The following is a 23354-nucleotide window of genomic DNA, read 5'->3' as shown; positions in this document are numbered from 1 at the left end:
TTCAAATGATGTAATCCCTGTTTCACCATTAACTGCCACTTTCTGACTATGAGAACCAGATACTGACAGTGTTAAGGTATGTTCTTATTTTGTCCATCCGAATCAGACTACCAAGTCAACCTTTCTTGTGAGGACATAGTGTATCTCCAAGGCTCCAGTCACAGAGATTGAAGATACATCCTCAAACATCTTCAATGTCCCTTTTTAATCTATGACCCTTGAATTTATTTTCAATTTAGTTTTGACTCAGAATGAGATTTAATATAGCATTTTGAATCCTTTGAATGTTTTGTTGGTGTTTTTTGCTCTTTTTGAGTTTCTGTGGTTGTATACTACAGTGATCGTGATGGGAAGGAACTGCCGAGGTGGGCTGCTGTCCTCCATCCCCCGCTTTCATTTACTGCTGCAAGAGGCCCTTCCACTTATTGAAGAACATCTAACCACCCCCTGTCTGAAAGAGAACATATGCCCTCCAATGGCCTTTTTCTATATAGACATTACCCCCATTTCAAACTTCTTTTGTGCCCTAATTTTACAACCATGATATTGTGTGAAAGGGGCTGTTTTCGCTTTCTATTAATGTGGCAAGCTTCCAGAGACTTTCATCCTCTCTGATAGTCACTTTTATGGGCATCTAATCCACCAAACAAAAGCCCCTCTAGCCCTTTAATCATTTCATCTGCCTTTCTTTGCCTCTTCTTTTTCTTAGAATGTAGTGACCAGCACTGTTCCCTGAGCTCCAGGAGAAGTTTCCTGAGGTTTTTGTTGAAGCCGATGTTTTATCTTTAATCTGAACAGCCAGAACTGTTGCTGGCATTTTGGGCTTTACAAGAGCTGACATCTCAAAGAAATAGTGTACAGAAACTTCTAGATCCCTTTCTTTGGTGGCAACTGACAGGCAGTTCAGAGTTCATTATCTTTAAGGAATCATCGGAATTGTCTCCCCCTATGTGAGCTGCCTCACACTTGTCCATGTGGCAAGTCACCCGCCACTTTCCAGCCTACTCACATCGCTTTAGAAATGCTCCAGAAGATGCTCCCCATTGACTTGACATTTCAGTATATGGAAAGCAGAGTATAATTTGTGTACCTAGGAATGTCTCAAAGTATTCCTTTTTCCTAATCATTTGTGAAATCTTAAATAACGTGGATTCCCAGGGGATGCTGTTAGCATTGTTTAATCTGCTCTTTGTTTTCTACATCTAAGACAGATTCTTTTCCAAACAAACAAAAAAAATTCATCAGTCATCTGTTGGTAAATTTTTAAATAGTCTTTATTAAGGAAGCTGAGGTTGTTGGGTCCTCTCTCACCACCACCGCCATCATCACCAGAATCTAAATCAACCGCATTTTTATAGCAGCCTCCTGTCAGTCCTCCCTGCTTACACTCTTGTCCCCTTAGAGTCTATTCCCCACCCAGCATCCAGAGAGAGCCTTTTAAAATGTCAGTCGGATTGTGTCATCCCTCTGCTCAGTATCATGACTCCATCACACAGCATAAAAGCTTCTCAAAGACCCTACATGATTTGGTTCCACTCTCTTTTTGCTTCATCTGCTCCAACCATAATTGTCGGCCTTTTCCCTGCTTCCTGAATACTCCAAGCATATTCCCACCTCAAAGCCTTTGTATTAGCCACTTCCTATGCTTGAAATTCTCTCCCCCCAAATATCTTAATGGTTTGCTCCCTTATCTCATTTAGATATATTCCTAAGTGTCTTCACATGGGGGGTGCTGTCCATGACCACTCATCTTTTTTTTTAAATTTTAAAGATTTTATTTACTTATTTGGGGGGGATGCAGAGGAAGGGGCAGAGGGAGAGAATTTTTAAGCAGACTCCCCATTGAGCACAGAGCCTCACAACCCAGGAGATCATGACCTGAGCTGAAAACAAGAGTCGGACACTCAACTGACTGAGCCACCCAGGCACCACCACCACCACCCCCAACCACTCATCTTTAACAACAGTCTCCACCACTCTATTTTTGTTGTCTATCTCCATCACCTAAAATGTAAGCTCCAGTGAGGCAGGGCTTTTATGGGTTTTTTTTCTGCCCTTCTCACCTAGACTAGAACTTGGCATATAGTGCACAAGCACTTAACGTGTACTAAGAGAATGAAAAATGTAAATTGTTCTTGTCTTTTGGTTCTCTGTTGTTCATAAATTTTTTTTGTTGAAAAAGTTAATAGAAACCATGTTTTCTAATGGCTAGTAGGATGTGTCCACTTTACCAAAGATTCTGTAAGCTTGCCTATGCTCTTGGTTGAAGAGGAACCTTCTGATCTTGGAAAAGATTTCCTCTTAAAACTTTTAGCTTCAGAGAAATGAAGCTGCACCTAAAATGATGAGGGAGAAAGGCCACCCACCTAGTCAGCAGATGTCCATCAAAGGGGTGATAGCTGTAGGAGCCAAATCACTTTCACAGCAAACTGCCAGACTGGAAGTGAAAATTACTGGTTTGAGGCTCCCAAGTGGTCCCTGGAGCACTTTTTTTTTTTTTTTTAGATTTTATTTATTTATTTGACAGAGAGAGATCACAAGTAGGCAGAGACGCAGGCAGAGAGAGAGAGAGAGAGGAGGAAGCAGGCTCCCTGCTAAGCAGAGAGCCCGATGCGGGACTCGATCCCAGGACCCTGAGATCATGACCTGAGCCGAAGGCAGCGGCTTAACACACTGAGCCACCCAGGTGCCCCCCTGGAGCACTTTTTTAAAATATATTTTTTAAGATTTTATTTATTTGAGAGAGGGAGAGAATGAGAGAGAATGAGAAAGAGGGAGTATGAGAAGAGGGAGGATCAGAGGGAGAAGCAGACTCCCTGCCAAGCAAGGAGCTTGATGCGGGACTTGATCCTGGGACTCCAGGATCATGACCTGAGCCAAAGGCTGTTGCTTAACCAACAGAGCCACCCAGCCGCCTGCATGGAACATTTTTGAATGCAAGCCCTTAGTGTAGAGACTTGCTGTCTCCCTAGACCAGTCTTCTCATACTTTAGTGTACATGTGATGATGTTAAAAGTCTGATTCAGCAGGTCTGGGCTACAGTCTATAATTCTGCATTTCTAATAAGCCCTCAGGTGACACTGATGCAGCTGATTTGTGGACCTCACTTTGTAGATCTATTTCTAGCACAGTATGACCTGAGACCCTTGAATTTATTCCAAGGTTTTGATTTTTTAAAATTTTATCTTTTAAAGTAATCTCTACACCCAACATAGGGCTGGAACTCACGACCCAAAGATCAAGAGTCTCATGCTCTACTGACAGAGTCAGCCAGGTGCCCCAGGTGTGATTATTTTGAAAGTGTAAATAGAAGACTTTCAGTGTTACCTGCCTGCAAGTTTTTAACTTCTCCCTCCTTACCTTCATCTTCACTCAAAGGGGAGTAAAATAACTAATTGTGGACAAAGTAGAGTCAAGGGAATAAGTCACCTGTGGGTTGCATTTGAATTCAAAAGAGGTGGGTGTATCCCAGTCCTTTGAGAAAGCTCCTTGGAGGAGATAAGCTCTGAGTAGGGACTTACAGGGGAAAATAAGAGAGAGAGAGAGAGAAAGGCTTGAAGGACATTAGAAAGGAGCTCGATTGGGGAAGATAAAAAATCCTTTGGACTTAGTTACGAAGAGATCACTGGCAGACTTTAACCTCAGCAAAGGAGTGGAGTGGACACTATGGTACCAGGCAGGGTTAAGACAGGTGAGCAAGAAGCAGACCTCACACGGGGCGCCTGGGTGGCTCAGTCAGTTAAGCATTCTGCCTTTGGCTCAGATCATGATCTGGGGGTCCCAGGACTGAGCCCCATGTTGGGTTCCCTGCTCAGTGGAGAGTCGCTTGTCCCTTTCCCTCTGCCCCTCCCCTCCACTTGTACTCTCTCTCAAATAAACAAAAATCTTAAAAAAGAAAAAAGAAAAAAAAAGAAGCAACTCTCCAGTGCACCATGGAATGTTATGTTGGGTGACCAAAGGGATGGTGAGGTCAATCTGGGAACTAAAGGCAACAGAGCTTTCTTGATACCTAGACAACCTCTAGAAAGAGCGAAATGAAAGAGATCAGTTAAATTAGAGAAGGCAAAGGGATAAGCAAAAGACCGAAGAAACAAGAGGTAATTGAGTAAAGAGAGGAAGAGTGGTTACAGTTTGAAGGATGGAGGGAAGATTAAGAATTTCATTCCTAGGAATTTGTTCTAAGAAAGCCAAAAGGAGGGGGGTAGATCTCTGTGTACAAAGATGTTCTTTGCCTTGTGACCAATAATAAAGGGGGGGGTAATGAAAAGAATGCAAAGGTTTAAATATGATATGGTACTTACACAAAGTAGGATGTGTAGTTTACAAACCTGAACCATGCAATGTCATTAAGTCGTGCAAGTTTGAACACCTCATAGCACATCAGAAAGGTTTATGAAATGATGTACAGCAGGGGAAAAGCAGAATACAAGAATGTCTTTGCCTAGTTTCAATCAGAAAAGATGGGTTTTGTCAAAGATTGAAGAAAAAATGAGGAAGGTAAGGAAATTTTGGTAGGTAGTGGAAATATACGTCTTTTTATTTCCAGAATTTTTCTTTAATGCTACCACATCTTTCATTGTCTTGAAATATTTGTCGATGGGGCATCTGGGTGGCTCAGTCTGTCAAAGTCTGACCCTTATTTTCGGCTCAGATCATGATCTTGGGGTCGTGAGATCCAGCCCTGGGTCAGTTTCTGTGTGCCACAAAGGCTGCTTGAGAGTCTCTCCCTCTCTCTCCACCCCTCTCCCCACTCATCCTCTCTCTCTGAATGAATAAATAAAATCTTAAGAAGAAAAGTATATTGCATACTTAGCTAGAGGTAGATAAACTTTTTCTATGAAGGGCCAGGCTGTACATATTTTTGGCTTTTCTGGCCGTGTAATCTCTATTGCAACTTCTCAACTCTGCCCTACAGCATGAAAACAAGCACAGTCAATATGAGAATAAAATAGTTGTAGATGTGTTCCCACAAAACTTTATTTGCGGATGCAAAAATTTGAACATTATGTAATTTTCACAACATGAGATATTATTCTTTCAATTTTTTCCTCAACAATTTAAAAATGTAAAAACCATTCTTAGCTCACAGGCCATACAAAAAAAGCCTGCCAGATTGGGCTCATGGGTGGTAGTTTGCCAACTCCCGCAACAAAGAATAAAGAATAAGGGTGCAGGGGTAGCTCAGTTGGTTGAGCATTGGGCTCATAATTTCAGCTCAGGTCATGGTCCCAGGGTTGTAGGATTGAGCTCTGCCATGGAGCCCCGACTCAAGCCCCATGTAGGGCCCTGTGCTCAGCAAGGAGTCTGCTTGGGTTTCTCTCCCTCTGTCCCTCCCCCCCACTTGCACACACACACACTCTCTCTCTCTTTTGGAGAAACAGATAAATCTTTTAAAAAAATAAAGAAAGAATAAACATATAACAGCGAGGTTTAAAAAAAAAACAAACCTCTACAATAAAATTTAAGTCCCTTTTTTTGTCCTTCCTTGATCCTGTTCCCTTCCCTCTCTCCCTTCTCTTCCAGTAGAAACCACAATCTTGGGGCGCCTGGGTGGCTCAGTGGGTTGGGCATCTGCCTTTGGCTCAGGTCATGAGGCTGGAGTCCTGGGATTGAGTGCACATTGGGTTCGAGTGCACATTGGGTTCCCTGCTCGGTGGGAAGTCTGCTTTTCCTTCTGCCCTTCATCCTGCTGTGCTCTTCCTCTCTTTCTCTCAAATGAGTAAATAAAATCTTAAAAAAAAAAAAGAAAGAAAGAAAGAAACCACAATCCTGAGTTCTGTGTTCAGCTTTCTATATATGTTGCAAATTTTTACTGTATATGTGGCTATCTATAAGCATGTTTTTCATGTTTTGAAATTTTATAAATAGTACCACACCGTACATAAGCCTCAGCCACTAGCTTTTCTTGCTCAGTATTCTGTTGATAAATGGAGCTCCAGTTTATTTATCTGAGCTGCAATATTGAGTTCCATTCTATGAATATTCCTCAATTGTTGTCCCCAATTTTTTAAATTTCGAACAGTCTCAGTTGACATTATTTTTTTTTTTAAGATTTTATTTATTTATCGGGGGGGGGGGGGGAGAGTGAGCACAGGCAGACAGAATGGCAGGCAGAGGCAGAGGGAGAAGCAGGCTCCCCGCCAAGCAAGGAGCCTGATGTGGGACTCGATCCCAGGGCGCTGGAAGCATGACCTGAGCCGAAGGCAGCTGCTTAACCAACTGAGCCACCCAGGCGTCCCTCAGTTGACATTATTTTACCATGTGCAAAATTTTCTCTAGTGAGGTATTTTTACCTCAATTAGTCTGTGAACTGTTAGGGAGTTAAAATGAATTTGCAAGTTGGGACCTTTAATGAAATAAAATAGACAAGAACAGTTATACCTTAAACTTACACAATGTTATATGTCAATTATATCTCAATTTTTGAAAACAATAGGTGGGATTAGAAAAGATCAGAGTGTGCTGCATGGCATAAAGATAGGCCGTGTTTGATTTTGATGAAGTACCTGTGTTTGTTTTGGACAAGTGTCATTATTTGTAACATCTAAGCTTTTTGGATGTCTTGAGATGACAATGTATGATAAAATGTACAGCTAGTGAATCAACCAATTTATAAGTTTCTTTTTGTTATCATTGATAGAAAAGAAGCATCTTGGACATGGAATTGTTATGCTGTCTCAGAAATGTGAGGACTTACTAGGTTGGCAGCAGAGGGGCTGGAGGAAGTATAGAGGGAGAGCTGTATGCGGATGCGTTCATACTTACATTGTAATAACTGTTAATGTGTGTGCATCTCTTTGGCTGTACTATAGGAAAACATTAAGTGATTCAATGGAAACATACCCCGTTGCTAATATTTGAATAGTATAGATTGGATAATGAATTCTTTTAGAAGCATTATACATTGTGTACTCTCACTTATGTCTGTTTTAATTGAACATTAAGGGAATGCTGTATTTTAATGGTAACCCTGCCAGTATCTTTATCTAGAGGCCTGTTGCCATTTTTGTCCTCTCTGAAATCTTTGTCACCGAGAAAGGCGGGATTACACTTTTTTCTTTCAGATGGAGTTGATATAGTGTATTCTTGGTTATCGAAATACTCATAGTTTGGGGACTTTGAAATGGTAAATATTCATGGTGTGTGAAAAAGCATGATACATAACTACGATCTTAATTACATTAAAATGCTTACTTTTGTAGATACACACATGGGATCTAGAAGTCAAACTGTAAATTGCTTGTGATTATGGATGACTTTGTTCTTTGCTTCTTGTGTTTTTCAGTTTCCTTTTATGCACATGTTAACTTTCAAAAAATAAATTTTTTAAAACCTAAAAAAAAAAAAAAGATAGGCTGTGTTTGGAAAAAATTTTGTTTCAACTTCATACACACTTACATGGATATGTGTTTGTGTGCATGTGTGTGTGCTTGATTGTAATGTCAAATGTATTTCTTTTTTTAAATTTTATTTATTTATTTGATATAGAGAGAGATCACAAGTAGGTAGAGAGGCAGGCAGAGAGAGTGGGGGAAGCAGGCTCCCCGCGGAGCAGAGAGCCTGATGCGGGGCTCGATCCCAGGACCCTGAGATCATGACCTGAGCCAAAGGCAGAGGCCCAACCCACTGAGCCTCCCAAGCACCCCTCAAATGTATTTCCTAATGACAGGTGATTGTCAGAAAGTTTGAAAACTACTGCTTTTAGGTCTCTATGAAATACTTGGGAGAGGCACTTGCTAGATCACAGAATATGTACAACGTCCACTTTACTGTACATTGCAAAATGCTCTCCAAAATGGTTTTTCCAATTTATATTCAACCTAGAGGACTGAGTAGAGTTTTCATGTCTTCTTATCCTCACCTATGGTAGGTCTTTCTCATGGGATGTTAAATATAGCGTATACACAAGAGAATGTGTAAAACTAATACGTACAGTTCAATGAATAATAACATTTGCACTCCTGGATCCACTCCACACACTATGCAATAGGACATCGGCAGTACCTTAAAAGCCTCTTGCTGTGTGTGTGTAGGAGGGTGTTCCTTCCTTTGGACATTCCCCGCACTCCAGATACAACCACTTTGCAGAATTTTGTACTGACCTCAGGGTTCCTGGGTGGCTCAGTCAATTGAGCATTGGACTCTTGATTTTGGCTCAGGTCATGACCTCAGGGTCCTGTGATCAAGCTTCTGCTCAGGCTCCAGGCCCAGCGGGGAGTCTGCTGTCCCCCTCTCCATCTGCCTCTGCCCCTGCCCCTGCTCACATGCTCTCTAAAATAAATAAATCTTTAAGAAAAAAGGTATTTTGTACTGTCCTCTTGTTTTCTTTATAGTTTTCCACTTATGTTTGTAAACTTAATATTTATCATAATGGTATTGTAGCTATTCTGTTGCTTGCTGCTATTGGACAGCAATAAAGTTCTGAGATTGATTGATTGATTTTAAGATTTTATTTATTTCTTTGACAGAGAGAGAGAGACAGCATGAGAGGGAAGATAAGCAGGGGCAGAGGGAGAGAGAGAAGAAGGCTTTCCTCTGAGCAGGGAGCCTGATGCAGGGCTTGATCCCAGGACCCTGGGATCATGACCTGAGCTGAAGGCAGACGCTTAACGACTGGGTCACCTAGGTACCCCGGGTTTTGAGATTTAGCTATCATTCATGTTGGGGAGTATAGCAAGCATTCGCTCATTTTTGCTGCTGTATAATATTCCATTTTATAAATGACACAGTTTATCTCTACTACTACTGAGCAGCATTCAGTTGCTTCATATTTTGTGCTCCTGTGAACTCTGCTGCTATTAACGCTCTTATCCATGTATCCTGAATAAGTGGACAAGTGGAAGGGTTTCTCTAGGATATCAATGTTGGATTGGAAGTGCTGGTCTGGAGTACATGGAAATGTTCAGTTTTGCAGAATAATTTTTTATTGTGTTTCATAGTGGCTGTCCTACTTTATATTTCTACCTGTTTTGGTAAAACTTCCATTTTCATTTCCTATGACATGATTTCAAAAGTAAATAAAAACTGGGGGGAGAAAGATAGTTCAAAGCTAAAGCCTTCAAAATTGGGTTGAACAGGAAGCAGAAAAATAGTAATCTGTTCAGTCATATAAATCTTTCTTCTTTTCCTTTCTTATTTCATTTTTCTGTTCAGTCACATAATATCTGTTCAGTCACATCAATCCTCTTCTTTTCTTTTCTTCTTTCCTTTTTCTCCCCACTCTCTTGGGTTGAAATTTGTATTGAAAGCAAATGTTTTGCTGATTGGAATAACGGGGAGTTCCTGAAAAGAAATCATGGACTTGGGAATTAGTGGGCTTGTGATCAATAACAGGAGTGGCCCACCTTCATTTGAACTATTAAGAACCCTAGAAAAAAATCTCCTATGATTCTGTCAGTGGGGTCCTTCCTTGTTTCCTTCCTGCCTTTTTCCTTTCCTTCTTTCTTTTCTTCAATTTGTACATGTCGCCAATTCAAAGCATGCAGATAGGTGTGTTGTAGATTGAATGATGGCCTCTGAAATATATGTCCACACCCAAATCCCTGAAACCTGTGAATGTTATCTTGTTTGGAAAAGGGGTATTTGTGGAAATAAGAAAGTCAAGAATTTTGAGATGAGATCATCATCCTCTACTTGGTTGGGTCCTAAATCCAATGACCAATGTCCTAAACCCCTGACAAGATAGAAGACATGGACAGAAGAGGGGGAAGTGACATGACTATGGTAGTAGAAGTTGAAGTCACCCAGGACCCAGAAGAGGCAAGGAAGGATTCCTCCTGGAATCTTCAGAGAGGGCAGGGGCCTGCCAACTCTTTAATTTTGTTCTTCCAGCCTCCAGAACTGTAAGAGAAAGACTTGTATTGTTTTATGCCCCCAAATTTGTGATACCTTGTTACAATGGTCCTAGGAACCTAACATAAGATATCAAGAGAAAGTTGGTCTCTCTCATATCCTTCACCCTTAGATGCCCATTCATCCTTCCCAGAAGCATTCCCATACAGTTCCTTGTATGTCATCCTTCTAGAGATATTCTTACAGAGCCCCTTCATAGGTGGCAAGGACATTCAAGATCACTTTACAAATGAGGAGTCTGAAGCTCAGACAAAGAAACTTGCCCAAGGACCTCCAAATCAGTCAGTGCCAAAGAAGAACAGGAACTCAGGTTTCCTATCTCCTGGTTTTATCCTCCTTCGTTATGAAAGAAGTATTAAGGAGCAGATTTTGATGTCAGGATAGGAGGAGAGAAGAGGAGCATATTAGGTGAATGAAGAAAGGGTAATGTCGTGGAGATGATAAAGGAGCACAAAAATGGTTATTATTTAACCTCAGGTTGGTCATGGTTCAATGTAGCACTCCACCAGATCCTTGCCAGACTCTGTCTGTAGATAGAAATTAGTCATTCCATCCAACTAGCTTTTATTGGGCATCTACTATATTCCAGGCATCAAACTATATTAAGAACTGTGGGGGTGCCTGGGTGGCTCATTCACTAAGCGTCTGCCTTCTGCTCAGGTCATGATCCCAGGGTCCTAGGATTAAGCCCTGCATCAGGCTCCCTACTCAGAGGGAAGCCTGCTCTCTCCCTCTCCCACTCCCCCCTCTTGTGTTCCCTCTCTCACTGTCTCTCTCTCTCTGTCAAATAAATAAATAAAACCTAAAAAAAAAAAAAACCACCATAAAATACAGCTCCCACTCTCAACAAATGTATTATCTGGTAGGAGAGTCAGGCTCCTAAGTTAAGCAGTCTCATAAATAATAAAAATATATGTGTGCACTAAAGTCCTAAAAAAATAAGGTGGAATGTGGTCCTCTTTGTTTGGGGATATGGGAAAGGTCTTGAAGAAAGAGTAGGAGTTTAGCAGGTAGAGAGGGAGGGAAAAGCATCCTAGGCAGGATGAAACATTTACAGACCTAAGGGAGTCTACAAGAGAAGTTGCATTTGGGAAACCACATAGGAAACACTGTCGATGCCTCACCCATATCGCTCAACCTCTCTATATATGCTCTCTTTGCCCAAAGTCTCTCCTTTCAACTCTCAAAAACTATAAAACAAAACAAAATAAAAACATACTGCCCGTACTCATGGTGTACTATTAGTGCCTAGGAGTTAACTCCTCCTGGGAGTAGCCCTCAACCAACTCTCAGGAGTGGGTGTATTAATTCCCCAGCTCCTTCATCCCTCAGATGGGATAATTCTGAGGCATGTGTTCCACAGTTTCTTAATAGGATTAAACTCCTGTAGTTGGCTTAATAGCTCTCTCTTAATGGGCTATCTTCCTTCCCTGTATTGCTTCCTACCTCTTCTCCATTGGTGTTTCCATCACCTCCCAAATCAACTACTTGCTCCCAAGTCCTTGTTTCAGGATCACTCCTGGGAGAGTCCAAACTGAAATGAAACCTATGTAGCACTACTTTGTGCTTTATTGTTATAAAGAGTGTGAAGAATGGGGTGCAGTGATAGTAGACATTGGAGCAAGAGCCTACCTATCACGGTGGACTTCTAATGCCCTATGAGAGCTACAGGACCTTTCCCTGAGACAATGTGACAGTCACTGAAAGTTCAAGTAGGGGCATGGCATGACCATATTTGCATGGTAGAAAGGCCACGTCGTCACCTATCCAACCATTAAATGGCTTTCACTACACTTAGAACGAAATCCACACTCCTAACCATGCCCTAAAATACACTGCATGACCGGGTATCATGCCTGCTCCCCATCCTCTGAAAACTCTCTATTTGATTTGGCATTTGTAGAGTTTTTATGGACCCAGATGGCTCAGGGGGACAGAACCCCGTGAAGAGTTGTGGTAAACTGGACTATGGTTATCAGTTCTTTACTCCCTCTTGTTCTGTGACCTTGCAGTGCATGGCAGTGGATGGAGCATAGTTCCCTGCTAGAGTTCTGGCCAATGGAATGTGAGCAAAACTGACAGTATGCCTTAAGAGGCATCCCGTCTTTCTGTTCACCCTGCTGCACTCCTACCATTCACCATCCTAGCAGACCCTGAGAGCTGCCAGTCCAAGGAGGATAAGAGACATGTGTAGTGGACAAAACCCCAAACTGGAGCCTGGAACTAATCCCACTAACATGCAGCCTAAAGCATGAGTGAGAAAAATAGGTGCTAGTGGTTGCAAATCACAGGGGGCTTATAGACAACAAATTTATTTCTCACAGTTCTGGAGGCTGGAAGTCCAAGATCAGGCTGCCAGCATTGTTGGGTTTGGTAAAGGCCCTCTTCCAGGTTGCAGCCTGCCAACATCTTGCTGTGTCCTCATGTGGTAAATGAAGGGAGAATTGCTCTGGGACCACTTTCCTTTCTTCATGAGGGCTCTACCCTCATTACCTAACCACTTCCCAAGGACCCCCCTTTTAATACCATCACCTTGGGCATTAAGTCTTCAACCTGTGAATTATGGGGGGCTATAAACATTCATTCTATAGCACTGTCACTGCTGTGCCCAGCATTGCCATTAGAATAGGTCTAGGCCAGCCTGTTGGATGCTGAGAGACACGCGGCACTCGGCCAAGTCTCCCTGAGCTATCCCAGCTGAGGCCATCCTAGATGAGCCAACAACCAGTTGAACCTGAGACATGAGAATGAGCTCGGCCAAAATCAACAGAACTGTCCAGCCAACCACCAGTTGACCCCAGACACTTCAGTGAGTTCAGCTGAGAGAGCCCAGCTCAGCCCAGTCCCAGATAAGCCAAACCCCATGGACTTTTGAACTAAGTACTGTTCATTGTTAGCAAGCCACTGGCATTCTGTGGTTGTTTGCATGGCATTATTGTGGCAATAGATAACCAGCCCGCTCCACAATCTGTGAGCTATGCCTTTTCTGCTTAAATCAGGTGACAGTTGGTGTCTGTCTGTTGCTTTCCTTAACACAGAATGTAAATTAAGAATAGGGTCAAGGGAGATATTGAGGTAGGAGAGATTTTAACCTGCTTTCAGGCAGGGGATTAGAAGTAGGTGTATTTATCAGGACATAAGTATGCCTTCAAAATAACCATGCTTTAAACATTAGAGAAGTTTATAGTTTTTCTCTCTCACATAAAAGACTGAGCTAGTGTGGTAGCTGTGTTCTGTGAAATCTTCAGAGGCCAGGCTCCTTCTCTCTGTGCTCCACTATGTCCTTGCCCAGGGAGTCCAAGATGACTCCCAACTACATCGACGTTCCAACCACTGGGAAGAGGGAAAGGGAAAACGTGACTTTCTCCTTACTATCTGGTGCTTATACTCATTTATTCCCCTTTTTGGGGCACGTGTCTGGCTCAGTCCGTGGAGCATGTGACTCTTGATATCAGGGTTGTGAGTCAAGCCTCATGTTGGGTATAGAGATTACTTTTAAAAAAATCTTTTAAAAATATATTAATTTATTCCCCTTTCAACTCGTTCTTAGGAATTGTTCATGTGACCACACTCAGCTGCTGGGAAAAACAAACTTATTTTGGCCAACCATGTGCATACCTAAAAATTCTGCTTCTGTGGAAGAAGGGGCAAATAGATAGCGGTGTTTCCTGCCATGTTGGTGGAGAAGAAAAGTAATTAATGGAGCAAGATCTCTATGGGAGACTTTATTAGCCATTTCCTTTCTTCTCCTTGCTAAGGGGACTGATGTTTTGGAGGGGTGGGGCAACTGCGTTCTCAGTCTGGGCATCAATCATGGTATGGCTAAGCCAGTTATGGGAATCCTACTCAGTTTTGCCAGGAAGTGGCTTCTCCAGCCTCCTTGGCAAATATGGATGGCCGTGTGACCCAGTTCTGACCAGTGAGCTATAAAGGGCAGGCTTCTAGGAGATTCTGGGAAATGCTTTCCTTCCTGTGAAACAAACAAACATAAAAGACAGCTTACTGGCACAGTCCTGGTTGGGTTACTGGTGCAAGGCACCACAGCAGTCAGCTTATGACCATAAAAGAAAGGCTAAGAGAACCTATAGCCTGATACCTTTTTGAGGATTCAAATGACCTTAAGAGATGAGAGGGGATGAGCCAGGTGGATAAAGATATTTGAGGAAGTGAGTGCATTAAATATGAGAAGAAATGCTCAGAGAGGCCCCTGGAAAGTTGGATGGGAGTCAGACAGTGAGAACTTTGTATGTGGCAGTGTGATTTGTCAGCATTACCTCATGTAGAGTTGGGGCTGGTTTCCTTGCTTGCTGGCTGCTTCACCACTGAGGTATGACACAGGCATTTTCTCTTTGTAGGTTTAAGACAGCTGCCCATCTCTTTCTCCATTGGAGTGATGAAAGACTTGTGTTTTGGAAGCTCTAGGCTCTCAAAGGCAGAGACCTAGATTATGAGGGTGGATAGGGGATGTCAGTTTGAAAAGTTGAGGAAGAAGGGAGCCAGTGGGATTTCCCTACCCTTGGGAGGAGGAGGAGGTATCTGGTTCTGCCCACCATAGGGCCTAGGTTTGACTCCCTCCCAGACCCTGGGATGTCTGATGGGTTGGCTATGTGGTCCATGGGCTGGGGACTAAGCTCTAAGCCGAAGCCTTCAGGGCTATGAGCAGTGGGACCACTGAGGCTTGAACATCAAGCCTCCCACAGTAACCATACCAGCCTGAAGTCCAGACCCCTCCCCTGAGATTCCAGGTTTGGGTGAAATTGAGAGCTAGTTCTATGTGAGTCCAGCAGGGAACAGGGAGGAGGGAGTGGGCGGGGAAAAAAAACAAAACGAAAACCTGATTGATATAGAATTTTTCCCTAACACCTTGAGGAAGAAGGCTGAGTCCAATTTCATGTTATATTTTAAAAGGTTTTATTTTTTTATTTGACAAAGAGAGAGAGAGAGATCACAAGTAGGCAGAGAGGCAGGCAGAGGGGGAGGGGGAAGCAGGTCCCCCACCGAGCACAGAACCCAATGTGGGGCTCAATCCCAGGACCCTGGGATCACAACCTGAGCTGAAGGCAGAGGCTTAACCCACTGAGCCACCCAGGTGCCCCAGATTTTATATTATTTAATAATATTAATAATAATAAGGCTGCTTCTTACATGGGAGTGTTCAATTATGGTACAAATTAATTCTGTGTTTATAAAGCCATGGAAAAGGGAATGAGAAGAGATCATAAATTATCTCCATAGCTTTTTAAAAAATTGATAGTTTTTTTTTACAAGAATATATAGCTGTGTCTCTAGGAACTCCAGTTCACATATATACAAAGCATCCATTTTCTTTTTTTTTTTTAAATCTAATTAAATTGGCCTGATACTGGCAGGCTAGAAGAAAATCCAATCTATATCACTGGGGCTCCTCTGGCTCTCAAGGATGCCTCAGATTCCAAGTGTAAAACCTGGTGTCGGAAATAGGGGCCAGCCTCTTACTGGTGGCCATTGTGAGAGGTGCTAAGAGACACCTCATGCAAGCCCACAGAATGGAGCCTTGAAGCCCCCCATCTCCTGATCTTAGTCCCATGTGAGACATAGACTAATTCACTGAGGTGTTGAAAAAAGTTTTCACAACACTTGTAAAAGACTGTAAGGATGACTTCATTCAAGAGGGACCACTTTCAGTGGAGGTTTTGTAGTAGGAGAGAGAGATGGAGCCCAACTCTAAGTACAACAAGGGCCAGTAGAGACTTAGAGCTAAGTAGCAGGGTGGGGGTCAGTGGATGGAAAATTACCAAGGCAAAATCAAGGCTAGGGGTATTCTGATCAGATACCAAGGGTGGAGAATTCTTACTCAACTCACTTAGCAGCATTCTTACTAAAACTGGACCTAGCAGGTCAAGGACAGAGCCTAAGGTCAGGGCCTAGTCTAAAAGAGGAAGGGCAGCCTGAGTGGCTCTGTTGGTTGAGTGTCTCATTCTGGGTTTCAGTTCAGGTCATGATCTCAGGGTCATGAGCGAGTCCTAAGTTGGGCTCTGCACTTGGCATGCATGGAGTCTTCCTGAGATTCTTTCTCCCTCTCTCCCACTTTCCTCCTCCGGCTTGCCCTCTCTCTTTCTCTCTAAAATAAATAATAAAACAAATAAAATCTTAACAATGACAAAGAAAGAGGACTCAGGAGCCTGACTCAAATTTGCTAAAGGGGGGAGTTCTTAGTTTTTGAGGCCTCATTCCTCCCCAGATACGATACCCAGACATGCATCTTGAGGTCTTGCTCCCCTCCCGCAGCTCTACCACTGGAGATTGCTGGGTCTCAACAGCCACCCACCACCTACATGGCCACCTCTGTATTTTTTTTTTTTAAACAAAGAGTAATACCTTTAATATATATATATTATATATATAATATTCTTTAAAGAATTCATACAGAGCTCCCAGGTGGCTCAGTGGGTTAAAGCCTCGGTCTTCGGCTCGGGTCATGATCTCAAGGTCCTGGGATCGGGCCCCGCATCAGGCTTTCTGCTCAGCAGGGAGCCTGCTCCCTCCTCTCTCTCCCTCTGCCTGCCTCTCTGCCTACTTGTGATCTCTGTCAAATAAATAAATAAAATCTTTTAAAAAAAAAGAATTCATAAAAAAAAAAGAATTCATACAAATTTTTAAAAATAGGGGCGCCTGGGTGGCTCAGTGGGTTAAGCCGCTGCCTTCTGCTCAGGTCATGATCTCAGGGTCCTGGGATCGAGTCCCGCATCGGGCTCTCTGCTCAGCAGGGAGCCTGCTTCCTCCTCTCTCTCTCTGCCTGCCTCTCTGCCTACTTGTGATCTCTCTCTGTCAAATAAATAAATAAAATCTTTAAAAAAAAATAAAAAAATAAAATAAAAATTTTAAAAATAGCTTCTTAATACAGGAAAGTATTAGTAAAGGACATAATAACTTGTAAAAAGTAATAAAAATGCTTAATGAATACTTTTACAATATTTGACCTGAAGAGTAAAAAATTTTAAATAGGAATTTTCACCTACTATATAGATTGAATGGAAAGAATAAGTTAAAAAATTAAATAATAATAACAAAAAATTAAAAATTAAAAAATAATAAATAATAATACCAAATTATGGGGCACCTGGCTGACTCACTCAGTAGAGTGTGTGACTCTTGATCTCAGGGTCATGATTTCAAGCCCCACGTTGGGTTTAGAGATTATCTAAATAAATAAAACTATAAAAAATAATAATAACACCAAATGATGGCAAATATGTCCTAAAACAAGTATGCATATGTATTTTTGGTGGAAGCGTGAGTTAGTAATAATCATTTGGTATTTTGTTTCTACTAGTGTTTTTGTAATTGTTTACTGTCTTGTTTTAACCTTATGCTTTTCAAACACACACACATACACAGTTGTGGCAGGCATTCCAAGTTGGCCCTCAGTAATCCCTGCTTCCTCATTGAAATCAGTAAAGAAGTTGTCAAACTCTTACTTTTCACAGATGACATGATATTCTTTGTGGTAAACCTAAAAGATTCCACACAAAAATTGCTAGAACACATACAGGAATTCAGCAACACGGCAGGATATAAAATCAATGCACAGAAATCAGCTGCATTTCTATCAACTAACAATGAGACAGAAGAAAAGAAATTAAGGGCTCAATCCCATTTACAATTGTACCAAAAACAATAAAATACCTAGGAATAAACCTAACCAAAGAGGTAAAGGATCTGTACCCTAAAAACTATAGAACACTTAGGAAAGAATTTGAGGAAGACACAAAGAAATGGGAAAACATTCTATACTCATGGATTGGAAGAAAAAATATTGTTAAGATGTTTATGTTACCCAGAGCCATCTACACATTTAATGTAATCTCTATCAAAATACCATCATCATTTTTCACAGAACTGAAACAAATAATCCTAAAAATAGTATGGAACCAGAAAAGACCCCAAATAGCCAGAGGAATGTTGAAAAAGAAGTTGGTGGCATCACAATTCTAGACCTCAAGCTCTATTACAAAGTTGTATTTATTAAGACATCATGGTACTGACACAAAAGCAGACACATAGATCAATGGAATAGAATGGAGATCCCAGAAGTGGACCCTCAACTTTATGGTCAACTAATCTTCAACAGAGCATGAAAGAATGAGTATCCAGTGGAAGAAAAGACAGTCTCTTCAACAAAGGGTATTGGGAAAATTGGACAGCCACATGTAGAAGAATGAAACTGGGCCATTTTCTCATGTCATACACAAAAATAGACTCAAAATGGATGAAAGACCTAAATGTGAGAAAGGAATCTATCAAAACCCTGGAGGAGAACCAAGGCAGCATCATCTGTGACCTCGGCTGCAGCAACTTCTTGCTAGACACGTCTCCAAAGACCATAGAAACAAAGGCAAAAATGAACTACTGGGACTTCATCAGGATAAAAAGCTTTTGCAGAGTAAAGGAAACAGTCAACAGAACCAAAAGACAACCAAAGGAGTAGGAGAAGATATTTGCAAATGTCTTATCAGATAAAGGGCTAGTATTCAAAATCTACAAAGAACTTACCAAACTCAACAAAGGATCCAATCAAGAAATGGGCAGAAGACATGAACAGTCTTTTCTCCAAAGAAGACACAGAAATGGTCAACAGACACGTGAAAAAATGTTCAACATCACTTGGCATCAGGGAAATACAAATTAAAACCACAAAGAGATATCACCTCACACTAGTCAGAATGGCTAAAATTAACAAGTCAGGAAACAACAAATGTTGACAAGGATGCAGAAAAAGGGGAACCCTCTTGCACTGCTGGTACAAGCTGGTATAGCCACTTTGCAAAACAGTGTGGAGGGTCCTCATAAAGTTAAAAATAGAGCTACCCTATAACCCAGCAATTACAATGCTAGGTATTTACCCAAAGGATACAAACATAGTGATCCGAAGGGGCACATGTACCCCAATGTTTATAGCAGCAATGTCCACAATAGCCAAACTATGCAAAGAGCCCAGATGTCCATCAACAGATGAATGAATAAAGAAGATGTGATTGATATATATATTTATTTAATGAAATATTACTCAGCCATCAAAAAATCGAAATCTTACCATTTGCAACAACGTGGATAGAACTAGAGGGTATTATGCTAAGCAAAATAAGTCAATCAGAGAAAGACAGTTATCATATGACTTCACTCATATGTGGAATTTAAGAAACAAAACAGAGGATCACAGGGGAAGGGAGTGATAAATAAAACAAGAGGAAATCAGAGCGGGAGACAAACCATAGAAGACTCTTGACTATAGGGAACAAACTGAGGGTTGCTGGACGGGAGGTAGGTGGGTGGATGGGTTAACTGGGTGATGGGCATTAAGGAGGGCACATGCTGTAATGAACACTGGGTGTTCATTGTGAATCACTGAACCCAGGCGCCCCTAAATTAAATTTTAAAAAATAATCCCAGTCTCCTGCTATTTATACCCTTGTGGAGCCCCTTCCCCATAATTTCCTCCAGGGCTTGAGTGTGTGACAGACTGAATGCAGCTGAAAAAATTAACAAGGCAGTAAACAAGTGTTGGAGAGGATGTGGACAAAGGGGAACCCTCTTACGCTGTTGGTGGGAATGCAAGTTGGTGTAGCCACTTTGGAAAACAGTGTGGAGATTCCTTAAGAAATTAAAAATAGAGCTACCTTATAACCCTGCAATTGCACTACTGGGTATTTACCCAAAGATACAGATGTAGTGAAAAGAAGGGCCATATGTACCCCAATGTTCATAGCAGCAATGGCCACAATCACCAGACTGTGCAAAGAGCCAAGATGCCCTTCAACAGACGAATGGATAAAGAATATGTGGTTCATATATACAATGGGATATTACACCTCCATCAGAAAGGATGAATACCCAACTTTTGTATCAGCGTGGGTGGGACTGGAAGAGATTATGCTGAGTGAAATAAGTCAAGTAGAGAAAGGGTGCCTGGGTGGCTCAGTGGGTTAATGCCTCTGCCTTTGGCTCAGGTCATGATCTCAGGGTCCTGGGATGGAGTCCCTCGTCGGGCTCTCTGCTTGACAGGGAGCCTGCTTCCCCTCCTCTCTCTCTGCCTGTCTCTCTGCCTATTTGTGATCTCTGTCTGTCAAATAAATAGGTAAAATCTTAAAAAAAAAAAAAAAAAAGTAAAAGGTGCTCCTTGTCACTGTTATTTTCCTCCCCCAATCCAATAATGCAAGAGATCCAGCTGAAAGGAGCTAGTAACAATGTCTTCTGCTGGGATCAGAAGTCAAACAATGAGAGGAATCAAAAATAAAAAATTCTTACCATCACTGAGTAAATCTAAAATCCCATCAACTGTAAGATGTACTGTTATTTCAGGTACCACTAGAGGGAATGATACTGTGAATTAAATTATGCCTCAAAGCTTTCTTATCACTTGGAATTTTAATTTTCTACTCATCAGAATGATTTTTGCAGTGTCTGGGTGGCTCAGTCAAGTAAGTTTCTGACTCTTGATTTCAGCTCAGATCTTGATTTCAGGGTCATGAGTTCAAGCGCCACATCAGGCTCCATGCATGGAGCCTACTTCAAAAAAAAAAAAAAATTCCTAGACTTATTTAAACAAAGATTTTTTTTTAAAGATTTTATTTATTTATTTGACAGAGAGAGATCACAGGTAGATAGAGAGGCTGGCAGAGAGAGAGAGAGAGGGAAACAGGCTCCCTGCCGAGCAGCCGAGCAGAGAGCCCGATGTGGGACTCGATCCCAGGACCCTGAGATCTTGACCTGAGCCGAAGGCAGCGGCTTAACCCACTGAGCCACCCAGGCGCCCCTTAAACAGAGATTTTAAAATCATTTATCAATACTAAGAAGAATGCTCAACTTTAGGGGTAAGCAATAAAATGCAAAAAGATTCTTTCTTTCAGTGCTGATATGCCTAGCAGACCTGCTTTTGTCTTCATGCCTGTTGCCTTGTAGTAACAAAAAAGCTGCAGAGACTCTAGGCATCACACCATATCCAAGCTAAAAAGAAAAGGAAAATTGGGCCACCTGTCTGGCTTGGTTGGTAGAACATACAGCTCTGGATCTTGGGGTCATGAGTTTGAGCCCCAAGTTGGGTGTAGAGATTACTTAATAAAATGAGATATAAAAAGGAAAGGAAAGAGGAGGATGTAGATAGAGATGGTATCAGCCACATTACCCTCTTTTATCAGGAAAAGCACAAGTTTTCTTAGACTCCCCAGTGGATTTCTGCTTGTATGTTGTTGGCTAGAATTGTATCCCATACAAGCAAGCATCCAGAAAAGCAGATATTTTGCCTGTATCTAGGTTCATTGCTATCCCAAACAAAAAAAGACCTCTATTAGCAAAGAAAGAAATGGATATTGGGAATGAAGCTAATGGTGTCTGCTACAACACTGCTTAATAAATACTAGTTTTATATCCATAGTAAAAAGGAGTTATACTTTGGCATAAAGCAAAAAACAATGATAGCAAAAATACTTACACTATGAAGCTTACTAGGTTCCAGACACTGTTCTAAGTATTTTAAATATATTAATTCATTTAATCCCCACAGTAACTTAGAGGTAAATGCTGTTATTATCCTTGTTTTATGGATTTTTTATCGTTCCTCATATAATCACAGACTTATCATAATCCTTGGTTCATGACGTATTCCTCATTGGTTCAGCCATGACTCATTTTTTACTTTTTGAATATTAGTACCCTCGGGACACCTGGGTGGCTGAATGGGTTAAAGCCTCTGCCTTCAGCTCAGGTCATTATCCCAGGGTCCTGGGGACCCTGCTTTCTCATCTCTCTCTGCCTGCCTCTCTGCCTACTTGTGATCTCTGTCAAATAAATAAATAAAATATTTTAAAAATAAACAATAAATAAATATTAGTACCCTCAAATCTTCCAACCAAAATAAAACTAGGATCTTGTCAGTAATTTGGATCTGACTGCCTGGTCTGCCCAAACCATTTTGCTTCCTCCCCTGGCCTGACGTGACCATCGTCTAGAAACTGAAATCTGTCATTCCTCTGCTTTCCTTATATAGTTTCCTTAGACAGTTTTATAGTTTTATTGCACCTATATATATCATCATAAAATTTATGTGTGCATGTGTGTATAATATATACCTAAAGTTGTTTAGGATTTTATTTACTGGGGCGCCTTGGTGGCTCAGTGGATTAAGCCTCTGCCTTCGGCCCAGGTCATGATCCCAGGGTCCTGGGATCGAGCCCTGCATTGGGCTCTCTGCCCAGTAGGGAGCCTGCTTCCCCCCCTCTCTCTGTCTGCCTCTCTGCCTACTTGTGATCTCTGTCTGTCAAATAAATAAATAAAATATTTTTAAAAGTTTTTATTTATTTATGAGATAGAGAGAGTGGGAGCACTGCCAGGACCCCGGGATCATGACCTGAGCAGAAGGCAGACGCTTAACCAACTGAGCCACCCAGGTGCCTTTTTATAGCTATTTCTGACTGTGTATCTTCTCTTGGTACTTTTCCCCCTAAATGTTACATTGCTAAGATTCATTCATATTGTTGTGCATTGCTATGGTCATTCATGTTGATGACCACTTAACACACCATTGTATGAATACAGAGCAGTTATATTCATCCTCAAACCATTCTCTATTGGAGTACCTCTTACATGCTTATAGATTTTTTTCTTTCGTGATTATAACTGGTCTAACTCTATCACATCCATTTGCTAGTAGTTTTGTGGGATTTGAGCAATTTTTCTACATCCTTTTTAATGGCTCCATAAGATCCCGCCTCTTTCTGCAAGACTTGCAATCATGCTTTGCAAATGATTTGTCTCATGTTGTCAGTTATTTCCATTGGGCTACCAGAGAAAAGTGGACCAATAAAGACTTTGATTTGATGATAGGCTTAGCACACAGAGCCCTTAGTTTCATTCAAGAGGAATGTTGGGGAGATGGGAGAGAGGTGAAGGATGTTAGATCACTGCTGAATATTTCCTTGTTTTGATCACTTTTGCTTCCCTGGGCAACCTGGCAAATCTGAGAATTGGTATTAAGAGCCCCGGTATAACTGGAATCCCCCATTCCCAGGTAATTCTTTAACACTCCTCCCACAAGAGGCAGAATCTAATTCCCCTTCTTTCTTTTTCTTTAATTGTTCATTTTTTTAAAGTTCCGTGAATCTTTTTTTTATTATTATGTCATGTTAGTCACCATACAGTACATCATTAGTTTTTGATGTGTGTTTCATGATTCATTGTTTGTGTATAAACCCAGTGCTCCATGCAATATGTGCCCTCCTTAATACCCATCACCGGGCTAACACATCCCCCATCCCCTCCCCTCTAAAAACCTTTAATTTGGGGGCACTTGGGTGGCTCAGTCATTAAGCGTCTGCCTTTGGCTCAGGTCATGATCCTGGGGTCCTGGGATCGAGCCCCATATCGGGCTCCCTGCTCAGTGGGAAGCCTGATTCACCCTCTCCCACTCCCACCGCTTGTGTTCCCTCTCTCACTGTCTCTCTCTGTGTCAAATAAATAAATAAAACCTT

General features: G+C 41.6%; 2 protein-coding genes across 2 annotated transcripts in view; both read left to right on the top strand.

The window, feature by feature from the left end:
• LOC101689254 overlaps positions 1–23354 on the top strand; it is a 39530-nt gene that overhangs the window by 494 nt on the left and 15682 nt on the right. The gene's annotated exons all lie outside the window — the stretch shown is intronic.
• The window catches only part of LOC123386902 (transmembrane protein 217-like), a 31863-nt gene that overhangs the window by 483 nt on the left and 8026 nt on the right, over positions 1–23354 (top strand). The window lies entirely within an intron of this gene.

This window comes from Mustela putorius, unplaced genomic scaffold, assembly GCF_011764305.1.
Source record: "Mustela putorius furo isolate JIRA1106 unplaced genomic scaffold, ASM1176430v1.1 tig00003983_pilon_pilon_pilon, whole genome shotgun sequence".
In the NCBI taxonomy this organism is placed as follows: domain Eukaryota; kingdom Metazoa; phylum Chordata; class Mammalia; order Carnivora; family Mustelidae; genus Mustela; species Mustela putorius.
This window is presented reverse-complemented; position numbering and strand designations above follow the sequence as displayed.